This window comes from Ahaetulla prasina, chromosome 1 (genome assembly GCF_028640845.1).
Source record: "Ahaetulla prasina isolate Xishuangbanna chromosome 1, ASM2864084v1, whole genome shotgun sequence".
Taxonomy (NCBI): Eukaryota; Metazoa; Chordata; class Lepidosauria; order Squamata; family Colubridae; genus Ahaetulla; species Ahaetulla prasina.
The window spans coordinates 350150767-350178142 of record NC_080539.1 but is presented as its reverse complement, the minus strand read 5'-3'; positions in this window follow the sequence as shown (position 1 = coordinate 350178142).

Sequence of the window (27376 nt, the reverse complement as noted above, 5' to 3'; positions counted from 1 at the left end):
AGAGATATCAGCTTGATTAGAACAGCAATGTTTGACATGAGCTTTGGCTAAGGTTATCAACATAGGCTGAAACTGATAGATACCATCAGCTATCTTTACCATTATCAAGGAATGCAGCATGTAACATAGGCTAGTCCAGGGGTCCCCAACCATGGCAACTTTAAGCCTGGTGGACTTCAACTCCCAGAATTCCCCAGCCAGCTTTGAAGTCCTCCTGGCTTAAAGTTGCCAAGGTTGGAGACCCCTGGGCTAGTCTATACCTTCTTGATCTTACTAAATGTTTTACATAATGAAATAATTTAAACATTCTTTAGACAGTGGGTGAAATTGTCTAATCAAGGAGTTTCCAGACTGAAAGAGAATTTCAGAAAAGAGAATGGTAACGATATATGTAAGTATATTCTTGGGGGCCCCGTTGGGGTCCTTGGGGGCTCCCTGAGTGGCGGCTGAATGCCAGGGCGGTGACGACGGCGATGGCAAGGCTATCATGGAAGACGTCCCGCAGCGGCGACGGTCGCTGCTCTTTTCTCTCCTTTCGATGAAACCTCCGTGAGAACCTGGGTGGTGGACCATCTTAGTTCCACCCAGGATTATGCTGTCTAAACCATGCACTTTTTAAGATCTCTTCGTTTTCCAGCTGGTGGTTCTGCCCAATCACTGTCGTTTGAGACCTCGACAAACCAGGATACCACCATTCTCTTCAATCTCTGATGACTTTTTCATTTAACCAGCTTCTTGCACTGCGAGATGCCCCCCTCTCGCGGGTGTGGCCCTTCTCTTTATCGAGGGCCTACCTCGATGACGGATTTTGGAATCCCGAGAGGTGGCATGCTTCTAAGAGAGGGTTAAGGTGGTTTTTAAATTTATATTTTTGTAAACTTTTATCCAATTCAAATAAAGGGTTAGGGGGTGGGGGGGCATGCAAACAGGGGATTAGGCTAGTCCCTTCTAAGGTTCACGATCTGGAGGTTTGTAAATTGGAGGTCTTGGAGGAGGTTAAGGCTCAACCATGTATGGGCACTTCCATCTGGTAGATATGGTGGAAGCAGGGGCTCGTATCATGTTCAGGGCGTGCGTTCTCGCTGTTTGAAAGCGATACCGCACTCCGGGCCCCTTGGCTTCATTCAGGTCCCGAGTGGTTATATCCCCCAGAACCTGGACCTTCAACTGATGTTATGTAATGCCAGGTCCGTCATGAATAAGGTCCCCCTCATATCCGATCTTATTCAAGAGGGGGGAGCGGACCTAATGGGCATTACGGAGACCTGGCTGGGCACGGAAGGGGCGGTTCCCCTCACTGAGATGTGCCCGCCAGGTTTCTGTGCATTTCATCAGCCGAGGGCCCAGGGCAGGGGTGGGGGGGTAGCGGTTGTTATTAACGAGAGTCTGGATCCGAGGGAGGTTGCTGTCCCGCAGATAGCCGATTGTGAAACCCTCTTCGTGAGTTGGGGCCGGGGGGTGCAGGTGGGCTTGCTGATTACGTACCTGGCTCCTTGCTACGTGACGGCAGCCCTGCCCGAGCTGCTGGAGATGATAGCCGGGACGGCAGTTGAGACCCCCAGACTTATGGTCAGGGGGGATTTCAACTTGCCGTCAGCGGGCGATTTGTCAACGGCAGCTCGGGAGTTCATGGCTTCCATGACAGCCTTGGACCTGACCCAGGTAGTTGCGGTCCCCACCCACGTTGGGGGTAATACACTGGACTTGATTTTTGTCTCGGGACAGTGGCTAAATGATCTGGAGTTAGGGGAATTAATATCTCAACCCTTGTCATGGTCAGATCATTTACTCCTTCAGCTAGACTTTCGGACCACTACACCTCACCGCAGGGAGACGGAACCGGTTCAATGGTTCCGTCCCAGGCGCCTGATGGACCCTGAGAGGTTTCTGATGGAGCTTGGGCCATTTCTGAGGGAGTTAGCCCACAGCTCGGCTGAGGAGCTGGCAGCCACCTGGGATGAGGCGGCCGCTGGCGCCTTAGACTGCATCGTGCCTTTGCGGCTTCTGACCCGGCGACGAACTCGACCAGCTCCTTGGTATAACGAGGAGCTGAGAGAGATGAAGCGCCGGAAAAGAAGCCTAGAGAGCGCTTGGAGGTCCAGCCCCTCCGAACCTGACCGAACACTAGCGAGGTCATATATTCAGACCTATCTAGTGGCGATCAGGGTGGCGAAACATAACTATTTCTCCACACTCATCGCATTGGCAGATAATCACCCAGCCGCCCTGTTTAGGGTGACCCGCTCCCTGCTCACGCAGGAGGCTCGGGAGGACCCCTTACAGGGACGCGCTGAGGATTTTGTTCAGTATCTGTCTGATAAAATCGCTCAGATTCGGGACGGCTTGGAGACTGATTGGATAGATCCAGGTGGGATGGCGGAGACGAGTCTTGAGAATGTTATCTGGGCTGAGTTCGATCCTGTGACTCCTGATGACATGGACAGGTTGTTGGGTAGGTTGAATTCCACCACGTTTATTGGACCCGTGTCCCTCCTGGTTCGTACTGGCCACACGGGAGGTTACACGAGGCTGGCTCCAGGGAGTTATCAACGCTTCTTTGTTGGAGGGTGTTTTCCCCGCCGCTTTGAAAGAGGCGGTGGTGAGGCCCCTCCTCAAGAAGCCCTCCCTGGACCCGGCTGTTTTAGCGAACTACCGTCCAGTCTCCAACCTTCGCTTCTTAGTGAAGGTTGTTGAGAGTGTGGTGGCATATCAGCTTCCTCAACACCTGGAGGAAACTGTCTATCTGGACTCGTTCCAGTCCGGTTTCAGACCTGGATACAGCACCAAGACGGCTTTGGTCACGTTGGTGGATGACCTCTGGAGAGCCCGGGACAGGGGTTGTTCCTCTGTCCTGGTTCTATTAGATCTCTTGGCAGCTTTTGATACCATCGACCATGGTATCCTGCTGCAACGGTTGGGGGGATCGCCAGTTGCGCCCCTTCCTTGACCGGGACGCCTTACGCACAGTCACTCACGCCCTCGTCACTTCCCGCCTGGACTATTGCAATGCTGTCTACATGGGGCTCCCCTTGAAGAGCACCCGGAGGCTCCAGTTAGTCCAGAATGCAGCCGCGCAGGTGATAGAGGGAACATCGCGTTGCTTCCATATAACACCCATCCTGCGCGGTCTACACTGGCTACCGGTAGCCTTCTGGGTGCAATTCAAGGTTTTGGTTACCATCTTTAAAGCGCTCCATGGCTTAGGACCAGGATACCTTCGAGACCGCCTTCTGCCGCCGATTGCCTCCCAACGACCCGTGCGCTCCCACAGAGTGGGCCTCCTCAGGTGCCATCGACCAAACAATGTAGGTTGGCGACCCCCAGGGGGAGGGCCTTCTCTGTGGCGGCAACAGAAAGTGCAACCCAGCTTTCCATCAGGCAAGGAGTGTGCATATCAAATTTTATCTCTTGAGCAAACTGTTCAGAAATGTATGAATGTGAGAAAACTCATTGTAGATGTATTTATTACTCTCTCTTCTCCTATAAAACAAGAGTCACTCAATTATACAGGACATATATTGAACAAGCCAATAGCTAAAACTATCCTGAAGCCAATTTAGCCTGAGCATAGCCATACTCAAATATATTATTGTTCTACAGTTAGGCTGCTTGTAGCTTCTAGCTGGCCACCTCTCTGTTCTTGCTTGTGGTGGGGAAAATTCAATACAGCAAAAATTTGACACTCTGCTGCAGCAGCAAAATTAAAACAGTGCCTATGTTTCAGTTGGTCATGGAACATGTGTCATGCAAACATAGGTAGAATTTTGCTGTTCCTGCTTGAGTGCAACATCAGTTGATCTTGACATAATTAGATTGTTTGTGTGGCTGAAATAACCAGATGTGTGTGAACTGAGGTAGGTAAATTTATTAGTTGGCTTATCTGTTTGAAATAAACCTTCATCTCATCCAAAAACTCATAGCAATGGACACAGTACTCCCTACTCCAATTTTATGTTCACAACAACAATTATCTAAAGTAGATTAGTTGAGAGACAGTGAACTTTCAAAATTAAAGGTGGGAAGGAGGTTTTTCTATTCCTAGTCTAACATCCCAACCACTCTGTCATATTTACTTTCTTTTGTCAGTCTATTCTTTGCCTAGCCACAATCTGGCATGCAGCAGTGGGTAGATGAAGCTCTTCTTTTTTCTTTATTTTAGCACAACTGCCTAATTTCTGCTACAAACCTTTGGACCTATTTAAAATTGGCAACTAGACAATCATCCTGGAGAAATGCAAATGTATGGAAGGCACAAAGAAGACACATACACACGCAGCCAGATGCTACACCTAATTGCTAAAAATATAAAGCACTTGAATTTAGAACTTGGATTTGCCAATTAACTTGGAGTTATTAATGGATAGAGGATAGGATATAAGATAGATAAAAGGATGTTATTTGGTTTGCAGTTCAAAATTAAGGCATGTTGTCATAATGGCTGTTTTGGTGGCTTTAAAAGAAGATGCATCTTTAGTAGTTGATAAGATGGCCATAGCCTAAGGATGGAACTCAAATGTTTCAGCCAGTAAAGAGATAGTAAATCTATTAGTCAAGATACTTCAACTAAAGTAGGAGGTGGAACAATTAAAGATCCTGCGATATTAGCAGATTTTGGGCACAAGGCTTTATAGAATAGAATAGAATTTTTTTATTGGCCAAGTGTGATTGGACACACAAGGAATTTGTTTTGGTGCATATGCTCTCAGTGTACATAAAAGAAAAGAAAAAGAAAAAGAAAGGAAATGTGTGTGTGTGTGTGTGTGTGTGTGTGTGTGTGTGTGTGTGTGTGTTTTCTGAGGTTTTTGCGGGTGTTTCTTTGTTGTTTGTATACACCTTCATCAAAGGTACAACATTTACAACACAAATGATGGTCGTAGATTGCAATTTAACCCTCAGTGATAGCAACAAAAAGTTACAGTCATACAGTCATAAGTGGAAAGAGATTGGTGATGAAAACGATGAGAAGATTAATAGTAGTGTAGATTTAGTAAATAGTTTGACATTGTTGAGGGAATTATTTGTTTTGCAGAGTGATGGCCTTCGGGAAAAAACTGTTCTTGTGTCTAGTTGTTCTGGTGTGCAATGCTCTATAGCGTCATTTTCATGGTAGGAGTTGAAACAGTTTATGTCCAGGATGTGAGGGATCTGTAAATATTTTCACAGCCCTCTTCTTGATTCGTGCAGTATACAGGTCTTCAATGGAAGGCAGGTTGTGGCAATTATTTTTTCTGCAGTTCTAATTATCCTCTGAAGTCTGTGTCTTTCTTGTTGGGTTGCAGAACCAAACCAGACAGTTATAGAGGAGCAAATTAAAAGACTCAATAATTCCTCTATAGAACTGGATCAGTTTGAGGTTTATGAGAACAATTATTATTATAAATTATTATAATAATTATTATATTTAATTAATTATATATATATAATTATTATAAATTATTATAAAAATTATGAGTTTTATGAGAACTTTCTGAGTTTTATAAGTCTATGAACCAAATGTGAGAATGATGTGAAGATCAGTAAGATGGTTTCCTTCCAATTGGGAACACCCTGTGTCCCCAGGTGGTGGTTTTCTAGCACAGGGGTCTCCAAACTTGGCAACTTTTAAGACTTGTGGACTTCAACTCCCAGAATTCCTCAGCCAGCAAAGCTGGCTGAGGAATTCTGGGAGTTGAAGTCCACAAGTCTTAAAGTTGCCTAGGTTGGAGACCCCTGGTCTAGCAGATCTTTCCATTACTTGCAGGGCTCACTGAATGGTTTTTCAGGGAAAAATACTTAAGGCAGGTCCATGGCCCTTAGTTGCTCTTTTTGCCCTTTGCAGTGGACACCTTTGACCTCTTGAGATAACGTTTGTCTTAAAAATGATACTTCTGCCCTAAGCATTAGTGACTACTTTTAACATTTGGGCAACAGATGGTGGAAACCATTTGGCTAAGTTTTTACTTTTTGTTTTCTTAAATCAGTATATGAGTGCAAATAAGGATGAAAAGTTCCTTCAATTGACTTATTTACATCTTTCCTTTGATATCAGGGACTGTTTGACTGTTTTAGGGATCTCCAATATTGCCCATCTCACCCCATTAGGTTCCGCATTTGGCTAGTAATAATGAAGGGACAACATTTAGTCTTGGTGATCAAGTACCAAAGAGGGTAAAAATTTTGTTACAAGTAGCTCTTAACTTACATGAGTTCATTTAGCGACCGCTCAAAATTACAACGGCAGTGAAAAAAGTGACTTATGACCATATTTTACACTTACAATCTTTGCAGCATTCCCACGCTCATATGATCAAAATTCAGATGCTTGGCAACTTACTCATATTTATTTCTGATGGTTGCAGTTGTCCCAGAGTCATGTGATCACCTTTTGCAACCTTCTGACAAGCAAAGTCAATGGTGTGGGCGGGGAGAAACCAGATTCACCTAACAACCGTATTACTAACTTAAGAACTGCAGTGATTCAATTAACAATTGTCTCATTTACAACAGAAATTTTGGGCTCAGTTGTGGTTGTAGGTCAAGAACTACCTGTTCTGTTTCCCTTCCCCCAATACTCCCAGCAAAGAGTCCGTCAGAGGCCTTCCTTTTTTTTCCTTTTATTTACATAGATACATGTCCTGGCCACGTCTACCCACGGGCCTGCCAAGTTTCTGGAGATAACGAGGAAATTATAGATAAGGCCAGAATTACTCACGAATATATTCTTCCCTCCATGAAACAGTTAGCTCGCGCCAAATTCATTGCTTTGTCCAAGACAAAAAACCAGGAAGTCCCGCCTCCTATTTATAGTCTCTGCAGATGTCACTGCATGACAATTATGACTTGGCTTTGTCCCAACTCTTCCGCTGCTGCGCACGTCGATCAAGTCTTCGTAATCTTGCGTCACTCCAAAACTGTTCTTGGGGCGTTGCCAAATCAGAAGAAGGCCCGGGAGAATCAGGCCGTGCCGGCCCCTCCTCCTCCCTTTGAGTGGGTGCCAGGGAGGGAGAGGGCTCAAGAGAAACAGGGCTTGCCAGGTCTTCTCCCTCATTTTCTGAATCATCCGAGTCCAGGAGTCTGGGTCCAGGAACCTGGGTCACAACACTACCTGTATTGGGCAACATTTGCACATTGAAAGAAAGAAGAAAGAAATAGGTGGCAGTGGCAGCAATAATAACTATCATTCATTTGAAAAGAAGAACTGGGTCATTACTATAACACAGGAATAGATCCAATTCTTTGAATCAAATCAATTCTTCATTATCGACATAGACCAACATAAGTGTCACTGGAGCTTCTATAGCTCTTTCTATAGTTGAGATAAGGGGGAATGTGGTGGCTCAGTGGCTAAGATGCTGAGCTTGTCGATCGAAAGGTCGGCAGTTCAGTGGTTCAAATCCCTAGTGCTGTGTAACAGGGTGAGCTCCCGTTACTTGTCCCAGCTTCTGCCAACGTAGCAGTTCAAAAGCACGTAAAAAATGCAAGTAGTAAAATAGGGACCACCTTTGGTGGGAAGGTAACAGTTTATTTATTTATTTTTATTTATTTATTTTGTCACAACATCATACAAAAAGATTATATAGTATATAAACATATATAGGAAGAAGAAAAGAAAAACAATAGGACAGGAACGGTAGGCACGTTTGTGCGCTTATGCACGCCCCTTATGGTCCTCTTAGGAATGTAAAACGTGTGCCTCTGACATTTAGTCATGCCAGCCACATGACCACAGAGATGTCTTCGGACAGCACTGGCTCTTCAGCTTTGAAAGGGAGATGAGCACCGCCCCCTAGAGTCGGGAACGACTAGCACATATGTGCGAGGGGAACCTTTACCTTATAGCTGAGATGGGCAGCTATAGAAATTGGGGAAAAAAATAACAAAATAATTAATTATTTAATCAATGAGAAAGGGAGATACAGTTAATTAAAAAGATAGAAGGTATTCTATTCTTCCAAGGTGTTTATGGCTTCCTCTATAGTTGATTGACCCAAACTGGAGAAGATGCCTCGTGTCCTATAAGGCAATAGGATTCCAACATTTTCTTGTTTCTTTGTTTAATGTGGTCTACTGTAAATGATGAATAAATAAATAAATAAAAGGTGCGTATAGTCAAAGCTATGGTTTTCCCAGTTGCAATGTATGGCTGTGAAGGTTGGACCATAAGAAAGGCTGAGCGCCAAAGAATTGAGGCCTTTGAACTCTGGTGCTGGAGAAGACTCCTGCGAGTCCCTTGGACTGCAAGGCGAACAAACAAGTCAGTTCTAGAGGAGATCAACCCTGACTGCTCTTTAGAAGGCCAGATCCTGAAGATGAAACTGAAATACTTTGGCCACCTAATGAGAAAGAAGGACTCACTGGAGAAGAGCCTGATGCTGGGAAAGATTGAGGGCAAAAGAAGAAGGGGACGACAGAGAACGAGGTGGCTGGATGGAGTCACTGAAGCAGTAGGCATGAGTTTAAATGGACTCCAGAGGATGGTAGAGGACAGGAAGGCCTGGAGGAATGTTGTTCATGGGGTGGGCGATGGGTCGGACATGACTTCGCAACTAACAACAACAACAACAACAACAACATGAATCTGTTATGATTCTGGGTGATATACAGTATTAAAACAATTCAAAAATACAAACAAAGAACAACAAATCTCAAAAACCAGCCCTAGTGTGAGCTAAATAGCACAGAGGGGGTCGACTCTTCTAGGGTAAGAGTCAGGATGGATGGATGCTAGACATAGTCAAGAAAAGTTTACTAAGAAAACTAGATGGGAGAAAATGATTGCTTGGGAAAAAATATTCCCCTATAGTTTCATTCACATGGTAGTAGTGATGATGACCTGGTTTCAGTATTTCTTGCTTACTTTGTCCCTCAGTGTCGTTCTGATTTGCTTTTCTCTCTCTCTGAGAAGAGGTAGCAAGACCCATTTGACAAAGCCTTATAAATATCGTGTAGCTAAATCCAAGTCACAGGACTACATAAATTCTCCATTTCCCTGTGGATTTTTTTTAAAAAAATTTTTTTTTTGTAGCTGCTTTGAAAAATGTATATAAAATGGGAGTGGAGAGGTGAAGAGGGGAGGACTTAGCCTGAAATATTTATACTTCCGATTTTGTCATTCATTCTTTTTCAGTGGAATCATCAGCCAAAGAAGACAAACAAGAAATAAGCCTCAAAACCTAAGTACAGAATTCCACAGAAATCCCTCTGTTGTTCTGAGACTCAGGAAATGACAGTAGACAATCCAAACATTGCCTTCTTAAGTCAGTAATGCAACCAAATCAAAGAGCAAAACACAAAGATAAATAATGTTAAGCTGTCAGCAAGAATCCACTTGGAACTCCATCTTAATATTTACATAGTTAGAGTCAGATCGTGCAAATAGAGGCAGACTTAATTCTCGGTGGTTTGAGTTTCCAGGGGTGCATAATTTTATTTTCTCACCCACAATTGATCAGAACAGCCAAATCACCAACAGGGATAGATCTGTGAAGTTATTTTAGAAAGGCAGGGACAGTTCTTTTGAAGTCAGATGTTGATGCCTCAAAAGCCCTTTTCTCACAATCTTGGAGCTATGACCACAACTGAGCCCAAAATTTCTGTTATTAAATGAGACATTTGTTAAGTGAGCTTTGCTCCATTTTACAACTTTTGCCTCAATTGTTAAGTGAATCATTGCCACTGGTAAGGTAATAACTCGGTCATTAAGTCAGTCTGGCTTCACCATTGACTTTGCTTATCAGAAGGTCGCAAAAAGTGATCACATGACCTTGGGACACAGCCATGGTCATGAATATGAACCTGTTGCCAAGCATCTGGATTTTGATCACATGATCATGGGGATGCTGCAAAGGTCGTAACTGTGTAAAATGGTCATATGTCACTTTTTGTAACTTTGTAAAAAGGTAAAGTTCCCCTCGCACATATGTGCTAGTTGTTCCCGACTCTAGGGGGCAGTGCTCATCTCCGTTTCAAAGCCAAAGAGCCAGTGCTATCCAAAGACGTCTCCGGGGTCATATGGCCGGCATGACTAAACGCCAAAGGCGCACAGAACGCTGTTATCTTCCCCCCAAAGGTGGTCCCTATTTTTCTACTTGCATTTTGTACATGCTTTCAAACTGCTAGGTTGGCAGAAGCTGGGACAAGTAATGGGAGCTCACCCCATTATGCGGCACTAGGGATTCGAACCACTGAACTGCCGACCTTTCGATCGACAAGCTCAGCATCTTAGCCACTAAGCCACCGCATCCCTTTGTAGGGGTCACTAAATCAACTGTTGTAAGTTGAGGCGTATCTGTATTTCTTTAGCTAACTATGAGAAGTAGTATTCCATAGATTATCCTTGGAACTGCCTCTAAAGTAATGATTATGACAGAGCAGCCACTTACATGTTACTAAAAACAAATGAGGACACTGCTTTTCATTTGCTTGCTTGTTTGTTCACTTAACAGAATAAGAGAGTTGGGCAACTTGTATCTGTATCCCACCTTTTCTTTTAGAGCTCTCAAGCCAGTAAATAAGTGAGTTTTCCCATTATCTAAAGCAGGGGTCTCCAACCTTGGCAACTTTAAGCAAAGCTGGCTGGGGAGCTGAAGTCCCTATTCTGGGAGTTGAAGTCCTCCAGGCTTAAAGTTGCCAAGGTTGGAGACCCCTGATCTAAAGAATAATCCTTTGAAAGAAGTTGGCTTGAAAGCAGAGAGAGGCCCGAAGTCCTTCACTGAGTGCAGACATAAACCTGAATCTCAAGTCCAACACCTGAACAACTATAGTAAAACTAAAGTTGTGATCCCTTACATCAAGATCAAATCTTGGTTCATGGTCCTTTTCATAGCAAGAGAGAAACAGCTTGCCATTGGCTTCTTCCAGGATAAATTTTGACTTTCCAGGCTAGCTACTATTCTAGGATCTATCCTTGTGGTCTCTCACTCAAATATTAGCCAGGTCAATCTGACCCTGCTTAACATTTTTACACTTGAGTTTTTCAAGTCTGACCACAAGCTGTGATGCCACATTAAGCTTTACCTAGCAATTGTGTACAATATGTGCCACTTCAGATTAGCAGCAATTCATGGAGTTCTGTTCTCTCTGGAGGAAGGGAATAGGGAATTATAGTCGATCATTTTCACACAACAGAGCAGTCTGAACTTGACAATTGCCTCCTCTCTTCATTTGGCCAAGAACCTACTCTGGATCTCAGTGGGTTCCATGAACAGTGATGTGCATGTGGAATTGCCCATTTGTGTTGCATCCTATATGTAAAGATCAGTGTTTCCCCATCTTTGGCATACAGTATGTGGATTAATGGAATCTTGAGGATGGGATATGAGGACTCTGACAAAATGACTGCCTTAATCAGTGACAAATTACTCATTTACCAGAATATTACCTGTTCTCTCATTTACCAGAATATTACCTGTTCTCTCTCTCTTTCACCTACCCTCCTGCAAGAAATCTTTGCCCTGACAAATGGGCATAGCTTCAAACAAAATACTGACCTATAGCTGTCTATTATTTTTGTCTTTTAAGAAAGCACATGGGAGTCACTTAGAGTTTACAGTCAAGTTTCAGGACCCAAGGCTTTTAGCTAAAATTATCTGCACTTATCTTTGCTTTAAGGATCCACTTATCAAGTACAAAAGTTTAAATTGCCATTTAAATTGCCATTTAAACTTCCCCACAAAGACCTAGAGCACCCATGTAGTATCAGTCCATGACATGACAGGATGTTTAAAGTGGCAGATCACAATGATTTATTATTGTCCCCACATAAATCTAACATCTGGTTGAGTCTACTGGTGGAGAAGGAAGCCCATTTTGCTTCTTTATATCTGAGGTCGCTCAACAATATAGAATAATTGTAGCTTATTCAGATAAGCCTTCTTTTTTTCAGCAAATTCTTAGACCTAACATATGATACCTACCTATTCTAGATTGAAGGACGAAATACAACTCAAGTTGAATTTGTCATTGTGTCTCTGGTATAAACCAAGAGAGATACGGTGCATCATTTATTCTGTTTGTGTAACATAAATATCCTTTCATTATTATTGAAGCCAGAGGAAATTGGGGAAGATATAGCCCATATTATGTTCCTTCCCAAAAAGAGCTGAATTTTCCTACAATACATTACTTAGCTTAAGTTGCCAAACATTTTCAAAGGCAACTTGAAGGAAGTTCCAGATGACATCATTAGAACGCAAAGAACCTTTTTTTTTTGGACAAACTTATAAGCTGTTGACCCTCCTCCAACAGCTTACTAAGTTAAAGTATTTGCATGTAAATTATAGGTCTTTTTAAGAAATGGGCTATTATCCAGGAAATGATGGGTGTAACAGAGGATGAAAAGGGTTGCGGTGAAATCATTATTCCTGTCCAATTCTTGTCCACTTCCCATCTTTGGAAGAAACATTTGTCTTGCCATGCTATATACCAAATGCTGTTTTTCACAATCTAGAGGGGGCCTAGCAGCTCCCTTCACAAAGCAGGAGAACCCATTGGCAATAAATCTGTAATGTTCTATATTTTATCACATTTCCATGGCAGGCAGGCAAAGGTCAATGGCATGATTTAAAGAGGGTAGCCAGTCTTTTATCAGTCAGTGGCAAACCCTGCTCTAACTTGTGTCTAAAGTATTCGTGATATCTGAATATAGTTAGGGATTAAGCATGTCAGCTTGCTTTTATAATGAATTCTGCTCAATCAGGATATTTAAAAGTGTCAAATAACTCCCAGCATCTGTTATGTGCTTCTTCTCAGCCACCAACTTTGGCACATCAAAAAAAATAAAAATAAAAAAAATAAGTACGTTACATCTTGCATCTTTATATTTTCTTTGCTCATATACTCAGCCATATTTAGACTCTTCCATGGACAAATACCTGTCTCACATTAAAATCCTTTCCATCAGTCTTTTTACAGTAAGTAAGATTAATAGAAACTGCTCAACAAGTCCTACAATTTCATCTCCAAAACTTATTCAAGTTATATTCAACATTATAAACAGGTTTTCCATGGTGAAGCAGATTTCTATTACTGTACACAGCTTTGTGCCCAGACTCGGCAGAGATCCCAGAGGGGCCACAGAGATTACAGATTAAGAATATAGTGGATGTAACCATTAATTTAGACATTTATTATTGGATAGAAGCTTTCACATCACTTTATTTGCAATGCCACCCTTTATTCTTCCTATCTCTGTTTGGTCCCTTGATCTGACTATAGTATATTCTTGCATATTACTGTTCTATCTGGTTATAAGGGCATAAAACACTTTAGATTATAATGATTAATAAAGATATAATCATATGCCAATAATCTTCATAAAACAGATTTTTGGGACCAACCATATTATGTTCATCCATAATGTCAAGAAACACTGATCTGCAGTAATAGAGATGATGAGCAAAACACACTAAAAAAAAACCCTGAACATTTTGTATACATTCTTAAAATTATCTTTGTTCAAAATGTTATTTAGCTTTGGACTTTTCCTGTAGTTTACTTTAAAAAGCTGTCCTAAAAATTGTTTATGTTTCTTCATATAGTCTTCACCAGCAAGGTCAACAGCTGTTTGAAATTTTTCCTTGTAAAATTCCATGCAATAGCCTGCCTGAATAATTTTTATGAAGTTCAGACAATATTTTAACGGTTGTGTCCTTTGCATTTTGGCAGAGAATGGGGAAGGGTTTTCACTGTCTTCAGCCAGAACAGAGCTGGAAGGGATCTTGGAGGTCTTCTAGCCCAACCCCTGCTCAAGCAGGAGACCCTATACCACTTCAGACAGGTAGCTGTCCAGTCCTTCCTTAAAAACCTCCAGTGATGAGAAAAGACTGGCATCCATCTGTGCATTAAATTAATTTAACTTAAATTAAATTAATAATGTAATTACATTTATTACATTAAATTCAATTAATCTTAATTTAGTGCTCCCAAATGTTTGATCCCTGAAACAATAAATCAGTTTGTATCCCAGGGAATCCTCCTCAAGGGTGTCTTGGGGCATTGGCAAATAAGTCAAGATGGTGGGCACAACAACACCACATATAAAAACAGGTGACCTTCAATCACCTGTTTGTCACCACCGCCCTGACTTTGTTGTCCACACTCTTTGGACACCCCTGATGTTCCCCATGAATAAGATACAATTATCCCATGGGTAGAAAAACCCTGTATTTTACACCACTTTACTGTAAGTGTGTACCGTACAGACTCATGCATGACAAAATGCAAAACACACTTGATCTGATTTAACATTGGTCAAATCTTCCTCTGATCCCCACCAGAAAAGGGGATTGCATATCCACGGGACCTGCTATATGTGACCCTGGGAATGCTATAAAGATCATAAGTGTGAAAAGCGGTCATAAGTCACTTTTTCAGTGCTGTTGTAACTTCGAATGGTCACCAAATGAACTGCTGTAAGTCAAGGACTACCTCTACCATTGCTTAACTGACAGTCCCAAGTGAGCGCATAAAGACTGTAACACTGGCTATGTGGACAACCCATCACAGAATATCAAATGCAGCCAAGGAAAAAGGATAGTGTTGTTCCTGGTGGTTTTTTCAGAAGCATTTCTGAAAAATGCTGGAAATTCCTGGAGGACTCGCTATTGTCCTCTGCAGCAAAGTATATATTTTTACCGTGTTTCCCCAAAAATAAGACCCTGTCTTATATTTTTTTGAACCCAGAAATAAGCGCTTGGCCTTATTGCCATGTGCTCAAAAGCCCAATTGGGCTTATTATTAGGGGATGTCTTATTTTGGGGGAAACAGGGTAGCAGATTGTAACATTTGGATGTTAAATAGGCTGATAATGTATTTCTGACACATTTTCCCCCTATTTGTTGTTTGTAATGTGCTAGACACCATCATCTTCTCCTATTTCTGAATGCCTCCTTCACAGCCTCCCTGATTTCCCAACAGAAATTAATGCAAAGCTAGAAGGGAAACTGCTAATGGCTGTAATGTGCACACAACCCCTTGGGCCTCCTTTGTTACAGTGCCATTTCTTCCTCTCTCTCTCTCTCTCTCTCTCTCTTTTCTTTCTACCAGTGATTCCAAATGTCATACTCTTTCTGCTTCCCAAGTCAGATGAGACTAATAAGAACACCACCTGAGGGGAAAAGGCTAATGCACAGATATATTTCCTCTCTGGAGGATCAAACAGCCAAGTCCATTCCTTTTCAAGTTTTATTAATCCCTGGTTCATAATTTTTACCACATCATTAGTCATTTCCTATTATTGAGGAGCTGGTTGCCAAGTCAACCACCAGTACATAAGGAGAGATGGTTGCGCCACCTGCAAAGTTGGGGTTGACGTCTGCCCCCCCCACCTCCACATTCCCTCAGCACATCCGTGCGAATGGCCCAGAAGACGCTGCATAAAAGGGAAGCCAATTAGAAATCCCATCAAGGTGGCTTTTTATTTTGTTTCATTTATGGTACAGGACTGCCTGCTTCTTTTATCCACCCCAGCTGGGTCTTGGCCAGCCACCCAGAAAAAGCCCTTCCTAATCAAAGGGGAGAGAAATTGAAACTGGCAGGGTCAGTTTCAGCAGCATGCTTGGAGTGTCTGGCGGGAGAGCTTGTTTTACTTTATTTAATTAAAGAGAACCCGCCAGAAAAATGCAAAACAAAATGAGTCTGCATGTGTGTATATGAGTAGTCCTCGCTTAACTAGTTGCTTAGCAACCGTTCAAAGTTTATGACAGAACTTCCCAGAGTTACTTTATTTACAACCCGTTTTTGAAGTTCCCATGGCTGTACACACATGTCGTAGTCACATGATCACATTTTGGATGCTTGGCAAGTGGCTTGCATTTGTGGTCATTTGCAGCATCCCATCAGTCATAGGACTGATTTTTTTTCAGCATTTTTTGTCAGTTTCCAGTGTTTATCCAGCTGGTTTTGTGCCCAAGGCAGGACTAGAACTCACTAGGTCTCCTGGTTTCTAGCCCAGCTCCCTGACCACCAGAAGACCAGATGGGTATCTATAGAATAGAATAGAATTTATTGACCAAGTGTGATTGGACACACAAGGAATTTGTTTTGGTGCATATGCTCTCAGTGTACATAAAAGAAAAGATACGTTCATCAAGGTACGACATTTACAACACAATTGATAAATATAAATCATAAGGATTGCCAGCAACAAGTTATAGTCATACAGTCATAAGTGGAAAGAGATTGGTGATGGGAACTATGAAATGATTAATAGTAGTGCAGATTCAGTAAATAGTCTGACAGTGTTGATGGAATTATTTGTTTAGCAGAGTGATGGCCTTCGGGAAAAAATTGTTCTTGTGTCTAGTTGTTCTGGTGTGCAGTGCTCTATAGCGTCGTTTTGAGGGTAGGGGTTGAAACAGTTTATGTCCAGGATGTGAGGGATCTGTAAATATTTTCATGGCCCTCTTCTTGATTCGTGCAGTATACAGGTCCTCAATGGAAGGCAGGTTGGTAGCAATTGTTTTTTCTGCAGTTCTAATTATCCTCTGAAGTCTGTGTTTTTCTTGTTGGGTTGCAGAACCGAACCAGACAGTTATAGAGGTGCAAATGACAGACTCAATAATTCCTCTGTAGAATTGGATCAGCAGCTCCTTGGGCAGTTTGAGCTTACTGAGTTGGCGCAGAAAGAACATTCTTTGTTGTCCTTTTTTAATGATGTTTTTGATGTTAGCTGTCCATTTGAGATCTTGCGATATGATAGAACCTAGAAATTTGAAGGTTTCTACTGTTGATACTGTGTTGTCAAGTATTGTGAGAGGTGGAAGTATGGAAGGGTTTCTCCTAAAGTCTACCACCATTTCTACGGTTTTGAGTGTGTTCAGTTCCAGATTGTTTTGGTTGCACCACAAGGCTAGTCGTTCGACCTCTCGTCTATATGCGGATTCGTCATTGTCTCAAATGAGACCAATCACTGTTGTGTCATCTGCGAACTTCAGTAGCTTAACAGATGGATCATTGGAGATGCAGTCATTGGTATACAGAGAGAAGAGAAGTGGGGAGAGCACACAGCCTTGGGGGGCCCCTGTGCTAATTGCACAGGTATTTGATGTGATCTTGCTTAGCTTCACCTGCTGCTTCCTGTTTGTTAGGAAGCTTGTGATCCACTTACAAGTCTGTTCCGGTACCTGTAGCTGGTTTAGCTTAGTTAGAAGAATGTCTGGAATGATGGTATTGAATGCTGAACTAAAGTCTACAAAAAGGACCCTTGCATAGGTCTTTGGAGACTCAAGATGTTGTAGGATGTAGTGCAGAGCCATATTAACAGCATCATCTGTTGATCTATTTGCTCGGTATGCAAATTGCAAGGGGTCTAACAGCGGATCCGTGATGGTTTTCAGGTAGGAAAGCACTAGCCTTTCAAAGGTTTTCATGACTACAGATGTTAAAGCAACTGGTCTGTAGTCATTCAGTTCCTTGATGGTGGGCTTCTTCGGCACTGGGATGATGGTAGAGCGTTTGAAGCAAGAAGGAACTTAAGTAGGGATGTGAGAGCAGCACCAGGGGAACGTATCCATGTCACCTTTGTTTCAAGCAGCAAAAGGTTTTAACTGAGATTTGCTTTGTAGGCCCAGAATAAGATCACAGATCAAGTCTACAAATGAAAGGATACAAAAAAATGAATTTAAGCCACCGTCTACTTTCTAAGAACTTATACTGTATGTATATCCCTTGTCTACAGATGTTTTTGTGGGCCCAAATTGACAAGTACAAAAAAAGCAACTTGCTATGCTTTCTATTTGTCTAATGAATAATTCATGACAGATGCTTGTCTCCAAATGAGTATCTTATATTTTCAACTTTGTCGAGAAATTTTATACACAAAAAAGATTCTCACGTACAGTATATGCAACAATCCACTTTCCAAAGTAATTTGTTAGAAAGGGACTTCTAGGCCAGAGGTGGGTTTCAGCAGGTTTTGACCAGTTCTGGAGAATTGGTAGCGGAAATTTTGAGTAGTTTGGAGAACTGGTAGCAAAAATTCTGACTGGCCCTGCCCCATCTATTCTCTGCTTCCCGAGTCCCAACTGATCGGGAGGAAATGGGAATTTTTGCAGTATTCTTCCTCTGGAGTGGGATGGGAATGGGGATTTTACAGTATCCTTCCCCTGCCATGCCCAACAAGCCACGCCCAACAAGCCATGCCACACCCATCAAGCCACACCCACAGAACCAGTAGTAAAAAAAATTGAAACCCACCACTGTTCTAGGCCTCCACATTTTCAAATGAATACCAGTTCAATGTATTGTATTCTTTGGGGGAACCTGTACAAATTAATGGTGCCCAAGAGAGTCAGGATTTCTCTGTGGAAAGTGAAAACCTAGTACATGATTTTCCTTTTCTCTTTTTTTGCTCAGTTTATTAGTAAAAGTAATGCAATTTCAGAAACGGACCATAATTGTTATATGTGTTTAATAAATTGCCTCCAGTTCCTCAGAATGAATTATTTTGAATCAATTCAGGCCTTTGTTCTAAAGGCCAACGAGTTACTTTAATTCATTGATTTCCATCTCCCAGTGGGCTGGTTGGTTGGTTTCATTTCATGCTGCACTGTAATAATGAGGGAAAGTCTCTTTAAAGGGATGCAGATTAAAGGGTTATCATTACGAGCAGTAAAGCAGATTCCAAATCAAACTGGAGGAGGTCCAGTTCTATATTAAATAGAGAATAGCAGGCAAATTAAGAATCACAATCACTCCACATACATATGGAAACGTATGACTAGTTTTTTTCTTTCCCCAATTACTTGTATAAATCGGGAACTGTATTGTCCAGTATTTTTTGTTATGGATTGTACCAGTACAGAATAAACCAATTTCATTGTATGAATGATGTACAATGACAATAAAGACTATTATTATTATTATCTCTTTTATTCATTAAACGTGAAACTCAGTCAACTGAACATTTAAAAATGTGTCACAAATACCATTGACTGGTGCTAATGGCTGATACGGGTTGCTGTCAGCATCCTAGACGCTGAGATACTATCAACCAAGTTTCTTCTTAAAATATATTATGTTCCAAGTAGCACAGTTTTTTGCAGTTCCATTGGTGTTATTGCAGGAAGTTGCAATTTCTTGATGTGTTTTGTAAAATTCTTGGACCTGGTACCAAGTACCCTGATGACAATGGCTATCACTATTACATGTTTCATCCATAGCAGGGGTGAAATGCTCCTGGTTCGGACCAGATTGTCTGATCCGGTACTGATGGAGGCGGGTGGTTTGGAGAACCAGTAGCAAAAATCTCTGCCCCCCCACCCCAGCTGAGGCCCCAAAAAAAGCTTTTAAAAGGCTTCTCTGGTGATCCCAGCTGAGTTGCCTGATTGCCAGAACCTTTTAAAAGCATTTTTTTACAACCTCTTCAGCCAAAGAGGTTGTAGAAAACATGCTTTTAAAAGTAAAAAAAAAAAAGTTGGCCATGCCCATCCAGTCACATTACACCCTTCCCACCAAGCCACGCCCACAGAACCCGGTAGTAACATATTTTATATTTCACCCCTAGCTGTGTAGTTTCGATGACCAGATCACGCAATATTTCGTAATTTTTTCCAGTTCTTTTTCTTTGACTCTGGCATCTCCAGGTACAGTGATATCAATAAACTGTACCAGTAGTGGGTTTCAAAACCCGTCGCTACTGGTTCGCTCGTGGGCACGCGCACACTAGTGTGCACGCACAATGCTTCTGCGCATGCACAGAAGCGCCTGGGCAGTTGGGTGGAGCCCTCCACCACCACTGCTACCAGTTCACCCAACCCAGGGCGAACTGATAGCAACCCACTACTGAACTGTACGCTTCAGCCCTCAGCAACCATGATATCTGGCATGTTGTGTTCTAAATGACAATCCGTCTGTATTCGAAAGTCCCACAAGATCTTCACCTTCTCATTTTCGAAAACTTTTTCCACTTTGTGCTCCCATGAGTTTTCGGATACAGGTATGTTGTATTTTTGATGATGGTGGTGATAATAATAATAATAATAATAATAATAATAATAATAATAATAATAACAACAACAACAACAACAACAGCAGCAGCAGCAGCAGCAGCAGCAGCAGCAGCAGCAACAACAACAACAACAACAACAACAACGAGTTGGAAGGTCTTCTAGTCCAACCCCCTGCCCAAGCAGGAAACCCTACACCATTTCAGACAAATGGTTATCCAACATTTTCTTAAAAATTTCCAGTGTTGGAGCATTCACAACTTCTGCAGGCAAGTTATTCCACTGATTAATTGTTCTAACTGTCAGGAAATTTCTCCTTAGTTCTAAGTTGCTTCTCTCCTTGATTAGTTTCCACCCATTGCTTCTTGTTCTACCCTCAGGTGCTTTGGAGAATAGTTTGACTCCCTCTTCTTTGTGGCAACCCCTGAGATATTGAAACACTGCTATCATGTCTCCCCTAGTCCTGATGATGATGATGATGATGATGATGATGATGATGATGATGATGAACAGTGGAAGAAACATGCTGAATCAGACCAAGCAACAGAACTTCTAGCTAACCCATTATTATTCTCACCTAATTCCCACTTTATCCAGGCAGGATTTCATGGGAGAACTTCCTGCATGTGCTTAGCTATCTTCTCTTCTCCTGACAACCTACCTGGCTCTGCCTTTTGCAGCCAATTGGAAAAAATCAAGGGGCCTTTAGCACAACTGCTGTTCTCTCTGAGAGGATGAACAGCCAGAATGGCCTGCAAAAGCAAAGGAAAACAAGCCCGTGACTGGTTTAGAAGTAATGTCTGGGCTTTATCTAAAGCAGGGTAATTGCATCAGGTGCTTTATCTCTAAGTGCTTCCCTTCTTGTCTCCCTCCTCCAAAGAAAAGAATGAAAACAAAGCCCTCTCTTTCATTTTTACTGGGACCCCCGCTTCACCAGCCTCAATTATGAGTACAGTAGTGGAATTTAACAGGTTGAGTTAGGCTATCTCTGCAGAGCAGGTGAACAGAGGGATCAACTAGCCATTGTTTGGTCAAGTTCAGGACAAGGTCTATGTTTAAGGAGTCTGGTGCTTTGCTGCTGCTGGAGTCAACCAAGCCAGCCTGCCCAAACTGCTCCTTTTCATATGCTTGGGATTGCAACCTGCAGGGTACCAGGCTATGCAGAGTAAGATTTAGCCTGCATTCTCTTATTAATTTGTTTGTTACATTTTTATTCCTCATTTCCATCAGGAGGTCATGGTTGAATAAATAACCCTTCTTCTTCATTTCAATCCTGGCTGAGAGATAGTGACTGGCCAAAAATCAGAGTCTCTGTGGCTGATGGCAGATTTCATGTTGGGCCTGTTGTAAAGTCCCACAAGACAAGGATTCTACCCCACATGGAACTGTCAGATATACCCCCAGCTGACATACAGTGCAAGTTGCAAAGCAATGCTGATGTTTCATGTGTTTGAAACCAGGGGTGGGCTTCAAAAATTTTATCAAGGGGTTCTCTGCCCAGTTGCTGGGTGGGCGTGGGCCTAGTCAGCCTCCCGTCTCTCCTGCCTGATCCATCAATAGACCTCTGGATTACCAAAGCTGCGCAGGATGGCAAGAAAAGCTGAGAGAGTTGACACATTCCTTGCCAGGTCTCTGTCTACTACATGGTGCTGAACTGTATGATTTGAGACCCAGTAGGTAAAGACTTAGCAGCCTGGCTGAGGAATTCTGGGAGCTGAAGTCCACAAGTCGTAAAGTTGCCAAGGTTGGAGGCCCCTGCTTTAAAGCAGGCAGCTGGGTTGATCTGGCTGCCTGGTAAACAGAGAGAATTCCCTCCCATTTTGCTTCACAACTCCCAAGGTTGAAGAGCCTCCTTTAAAAATGGGTTTAGCTTTTTTTTTAAAAAAGAGAGCTTTAACTCGTGTTTAAGAACTGTTTTAAAAGCAACTGGCAGTCCAGAGAGCAGTTGCATGGTGACATGAAAGGTTATTCCAGTTTATCAGGCAGCTTCACTGTGCAGCCTAGTCCAGCACACAAATATGGGTAGTGCTCGACTTACAACAGTTCATTTAGTGACCGTTTGAAGTTTCAACAGCACTAAAAAGTGACTTATGACCATTTTTCACACTTACGACCGTTGCAGCATCCCTGTAGTCATGTGAGTTACATTCAGATGCTTGACAATTGGTTCATATTTATGACAGTTTCAGTGTCTTGGGGTCATGTGATCACCTTTAGCAACCTTCTGACAAACAAAGTCAATGGGGAAAATGGATTCACTTAACAACCATGTTTCTAATTGAACAAATGCAGTGATTCGCTGAACAACTGTGGCAAGAAAAGTTGTAAAATGGGGCAAAACCCACTTAACAAATATCTCACAACATCATAAATGTTGGGCTCATGTTGTGGTCATAAGTTGAGGACTATTTGTACAGACACTGCAACTGATCTCCTGGGCAGTTTGAGGCTGCCCCAGAAAGTCACTAATAGCTATATAGTATTGGTAGCTACAAGTTAGAGTTGGAGAGTTAATTTCCATTTCACCTTGCAACTGCCACTGCTTCAACTTTTGGCAGGTGCTACTTGTAAACAAAAGTTTACTGCTATTCTGTAGTAGCAATAGTCCAAAAAAAACACTAAGCCCATGTTCAAAAGGAGCCAATTACCTGTTAATATCAAAAACAGGAGAATGCGAATTAATGTGAGAATGCCCAAAGAGAAACCCACATGTTGTTTACATGTTGTAGCTGTTGCCCAGATATGTCCCAAAACATATCTTGTACCATGTGTTATACTATATGTCTAACAAAGTTTGTTACATAAAGGACACTTGCTGGAATTGGGTATGTCTAGTTTAATGAAAAGAAGGTGATATAATAGTGTTCCGATATCTAAGGGGATATCTAAGAGGGAATCAAGCTATTCTCCAAAGCACCCGAAGGCAGGACAAGAAACAATGGATGGAAACTAATCAAGGAGAGAGGCAACTTAGAACTAAGGAGAAATTTCCTGACAGTTAGAACAATTTATCAGTGGAACAATTTGCCTCCAAAAGTTGTGAATGCTCCAACCCTGGAGTTTTTTAAGAAGAGATTGGACAACCATTTGTCTGAAATAGCATAAGGTTTCCTGCCTAAGCAGTGGGGTGGACTAGAAGACCTCCAAGGTCCCTGCCAACTCTGTTATTCTATTCTATTCTATTGTATGTTTGCAAAGCAAGATATGTGTAGGAAAAGTATACAAGTTGATGCAATGAGCAGAATTTAGCAAGCCAGAGGGTTTAGTTTATTCTAAAAGAGAAGCAATTATATGCTATTATAAGGAAAAGCTAAGAGTTTTTCCTTATACTAGCATATTATCAGTCCCAAATAGGAGAAATTTCTTCATTTGTAGAAGTGAGTCCCATAAGGGTAAGAAGCTAAATAAAGAGCAAACCCCTATGTGATGGTATTGTCCCCTCAGTTAGGAAAAAAGAGTCATTTTGCTTAGGAATCATTGCCAATCAGGTATACATGGTTAACTCAACCCAGGTGCCTTTAGTCACTGTTTTCTTAAACACTGAAGCAGTGTTGTGAAGGCACAATGAAAGCTTTTTCCCAGTAGCGCTTTCATCATGAAAGGAACACACCCTACTATTAAATCTGTCATTGAGAGATGTGGCCGTTATCAATACACCAATTCAGATTCTAGAACTTCAGAATGCTTAATAGCCAGATGCTGGAAGCAAACAAATAAATTGGCCACCTTCATTCTGCCAACAGTTTCTAGCACACAACTTTGGGAGCCAAATAGCAATTTCCCATGATTCAGCAGGACAATGCTTATGTCCTCGGTATATTGATTCTATGGATAAGGAACAACCAAGCGTCACAGTATTTTTTTTAATGTCTTTGTTGGATGCTCTTCTGTGACCTGCACTCATTTGTTTATGGTATGGTATGGAATAGAATAGAATAGAATAGAATAGAATAGAATAGAATAGAATAGAATAGAATAGAATAGAATAGAAATATATATAGAATATAGAATAGAATCCAAATCTCAACCAGCAAATGCTCAGTCTTACATATTGGAAAAAAGAATCCTATCAACAAGTACAAACTCGATGGTCATTACCTTACTGACGACCCCCACCCTGTCAAAGATCTTGGAGTTCTCATATCAAATGACCTTAATGCCAAAGCCCACTGCAACTACATAGCAAAAAGGGCTCTAAAAGTTGTAAACCTAATTTTACGCAGCTTCTTTTCCAAAAATTCTACACTACTAACTAGAGCATACAAAACATTTGCCAGACCTATTCTTGAATACAGCTCATCCGTCTGGAACCCATACCACATCTCTGACATAAACACAATGGAATGCATCCAGAAATATTTTACTAGAAGAGTTCTTCGCTCCTCCGAAAACAACAAAATACCTTATACCACCAGGCTTGAAATTCTGGGTTTAGAAAACTTAAAACTCCGTCGACTTCGACATGACCTGTGTTTAACACACAAAATCATCTATTGCAATATCCTTCCTGTAAAAGACTACTTCAGCTTAAATCGCAATATTACAAGACCAAAAAATAGATTCAAGCTTAATGTCAACCACTTCAAACTTGATTGCAGAAAATATGACTTCTGTAACAGAGTTGTTAATGCTTGGAACTCATTACCTGACTCCATAGTCTCTACTCAAAATCCCAAAATCTTCAACCAAAAACTGTCTACTATTGACCTCACCCCATTCCTAAAAGGACTATAAGAGGCATGCATAAGAGCACAAAAGTGCCTACCGTTCCTGCCCTATTGTTCCCTTCATTATATCAAATTAATATAGCTGATGCATATCTTTTTTACTTTTATATATATATATATATATATATATATATATATATATATATATATATATATATATATATATGTGTGTGTGTGTGTGTGTGTGTGTGTGTGTGTGTGTGTGTGTGTGTGTGTGTTCTTCATGATATGTTGTTTTATTTATGACAATGTTTGTGTATACTGTTATGACAAAATGAAATAAAAAAATAGAATAGAATAGAATAGAATAGAATAGAATAGAATAGAATAGAATAGAATAGAATAGAATAGAATAGAATAGAATAGGCCATTTAAGCCACTGAATCAGGTCTCTGGATTAAACAAATGACTATCAAGCCTTCATGAAGCATTAGTAAAAGGAAGCCATCACTTTTCCAATCAAATTATTGTTTGGTAGATTCCTAACATCTTTCCCAACTGCCAAAGTGGAATCGGACTTCTTATAATAAGAACATTACTACATTCTTGCATTCAGAGCCAACAGACTTGTTGATCATGCTGCTTCTTTTAATACTGCTATTTTCCTTTATGTTCTATTCTCACAGATAAACGTGTCTAGTTTTCTCACATTTTCCTCCTAGACTAAATTTTCAGTTAGCTGATTATCCTTCTCCAGTTTGTTTGCATCCAATACAGAGGTGGGTTTCAGCAGGTTCTGACCAGTTCTGGAGAACCGGTAGCAGAAATTTTGAGTAGTTCAGAGAACCGGTAGTAAAAATTCTAACTGGCCCCACCCCCATCTATTCTCTGCCTCCCAAGTCCCAGCTGATCGGGAGGAAATGGGGATTTTGCAGTAACCTTCCTCTGGAGTGGGGACGGAATGGAGATTTTACAGTATCCTTCCCCTGCCATGCCCACCAAGCCACGCCCACCACACCACGCCCACCAAGCCACACCCACAGAACCGGTAGTAAAAAATTTTGAAACCCACCACTGATCCAATATTAAACTGCAACACCTAACTAGACATAGTGCTTGAATTGAGATCTGACCAACACAGAATCAGGTGGCTTTCCATAGTCTCGTTTTATCTTCATGACAAAAGGCAAAACTGTAAGCATCTAATCTTGGATTGGATGTGGTAGCTCAGTGGCTAAGACACTGAGCTTGTTAGGTCGGCAGTTCAGCGGTTCAAATCCCTAATGCCGCGTAACAGGGTGAGCTCCCGTTACTTGTCCCAGCTTCTGCCAATCTAGCACTTTGAAAGCACGTAAAAAATGCAAGTAGAATAATAGGGACCACCTTTGGTGGGAAGGTAACAGCGTTTTGTGCGCCTTTGGCATTTAGTCAGGCTGGCCATATGACCACAGAGATATCTTTGGACAGTGCTGGCTCTTCAGCTATGAAACGGAGATGAGCACTGCCCCCTAGAGTCAGGAACAACTAGCACATACGTGCGAGGGGAATTTTTACCTTTATCTAATCTTGTTTTTTCTAAAAAAACAACAACAACTATGGCTTTGGTGTAGAATATGAAATGGACAATTCTGTTTTGAGTCTGTCTAGCAACCTTCTCCAAGCTCCCCATATCTGTTTGCCTCTGGTGTATTCAGACTGCCTTTTTTTTTTTTTTTAGAAATCCCAGTTAAGAATTATCTCATGGCATTCTAAAAAAGGGCTTGATGACATCGCAGGAGTTGTAACTGATTTGAACAACTCGTTCCTAACACCAAAAACCTGACAGCCCACTTTTTCCACAGGTAAAGTGAACAATGAGGAGAGGGAAAGAAGAAATTATAGAACCAGGGATCCAAACACAGAGATGCTGGTTTTGTAAACCTCGCCTGTTGAATTGAGGATAAGGCTAAGGCAAAAATGAGCAAGCTAAATCCTAGGTCACATGTGTGTTTTGCTGATAACTAGCAAAATAACTCCTCATTGTGCTGAGATAAGAAACACTTCAAAATAGTAAGCTTAGAACAGAACATTTCCACAAGAAGTTTCTTCATGGGCTATTCTGGAACTTTTTGTTCCTAAAATGACAGCGGTGCCGGGGAGCTGAAATTATATATTTCTGGCTTTGCTGTGATGTGGTTGAAGCTGCTATAAAGGTAGGTGTTATTTGTTGCTTTGAGATGCTGTGTCTCTATGGGCAAGAAGAACTCCGGCCTCATTCCTTTCAGCCGCTAAGCTTCAAATTTCCCGTGACCCGAGTGGCCAGGGTAATCGGGACCTGGGCCTCCGGCTGATGTTATGTAATGCCAGGTCCGCGGTTAATAAAGCCCCCCTGATTTCAGATCTTATTCAGGAAGGGACCGCGGACCTTATGGGCATTACGGAGACCTGGCTGGGCAATGAAGGGGGGGTCCCCCTAGTGGAGATGTGCCCACCAGGCTTCCGAGCATTCCATCAGCCGAGGGCCCAGGGTAGGGGTGGAGGGGTGGCGGTTATCATTAAGGAGTGTCTTGTGCCTCAGATAGCTGGGTGTGAATCCCTCTTCGTGAAGTGGGGTCGTAGAACTCAGGTGGGCTTGTTGATCACGTACCTGGCTCCTTGCTGCGTGACTACAGCCCTGCCTGAGCTGTTGGAGTTGCTGGCCGGGTTGGCAGTTGAAACCCCCAGACTGTTGGTCATGGGGGATTTCAATTTGCCATCAGCCGGCATAGCATCCTCGGCAGCTCAGGAGTTCATGGCTTCCATGAC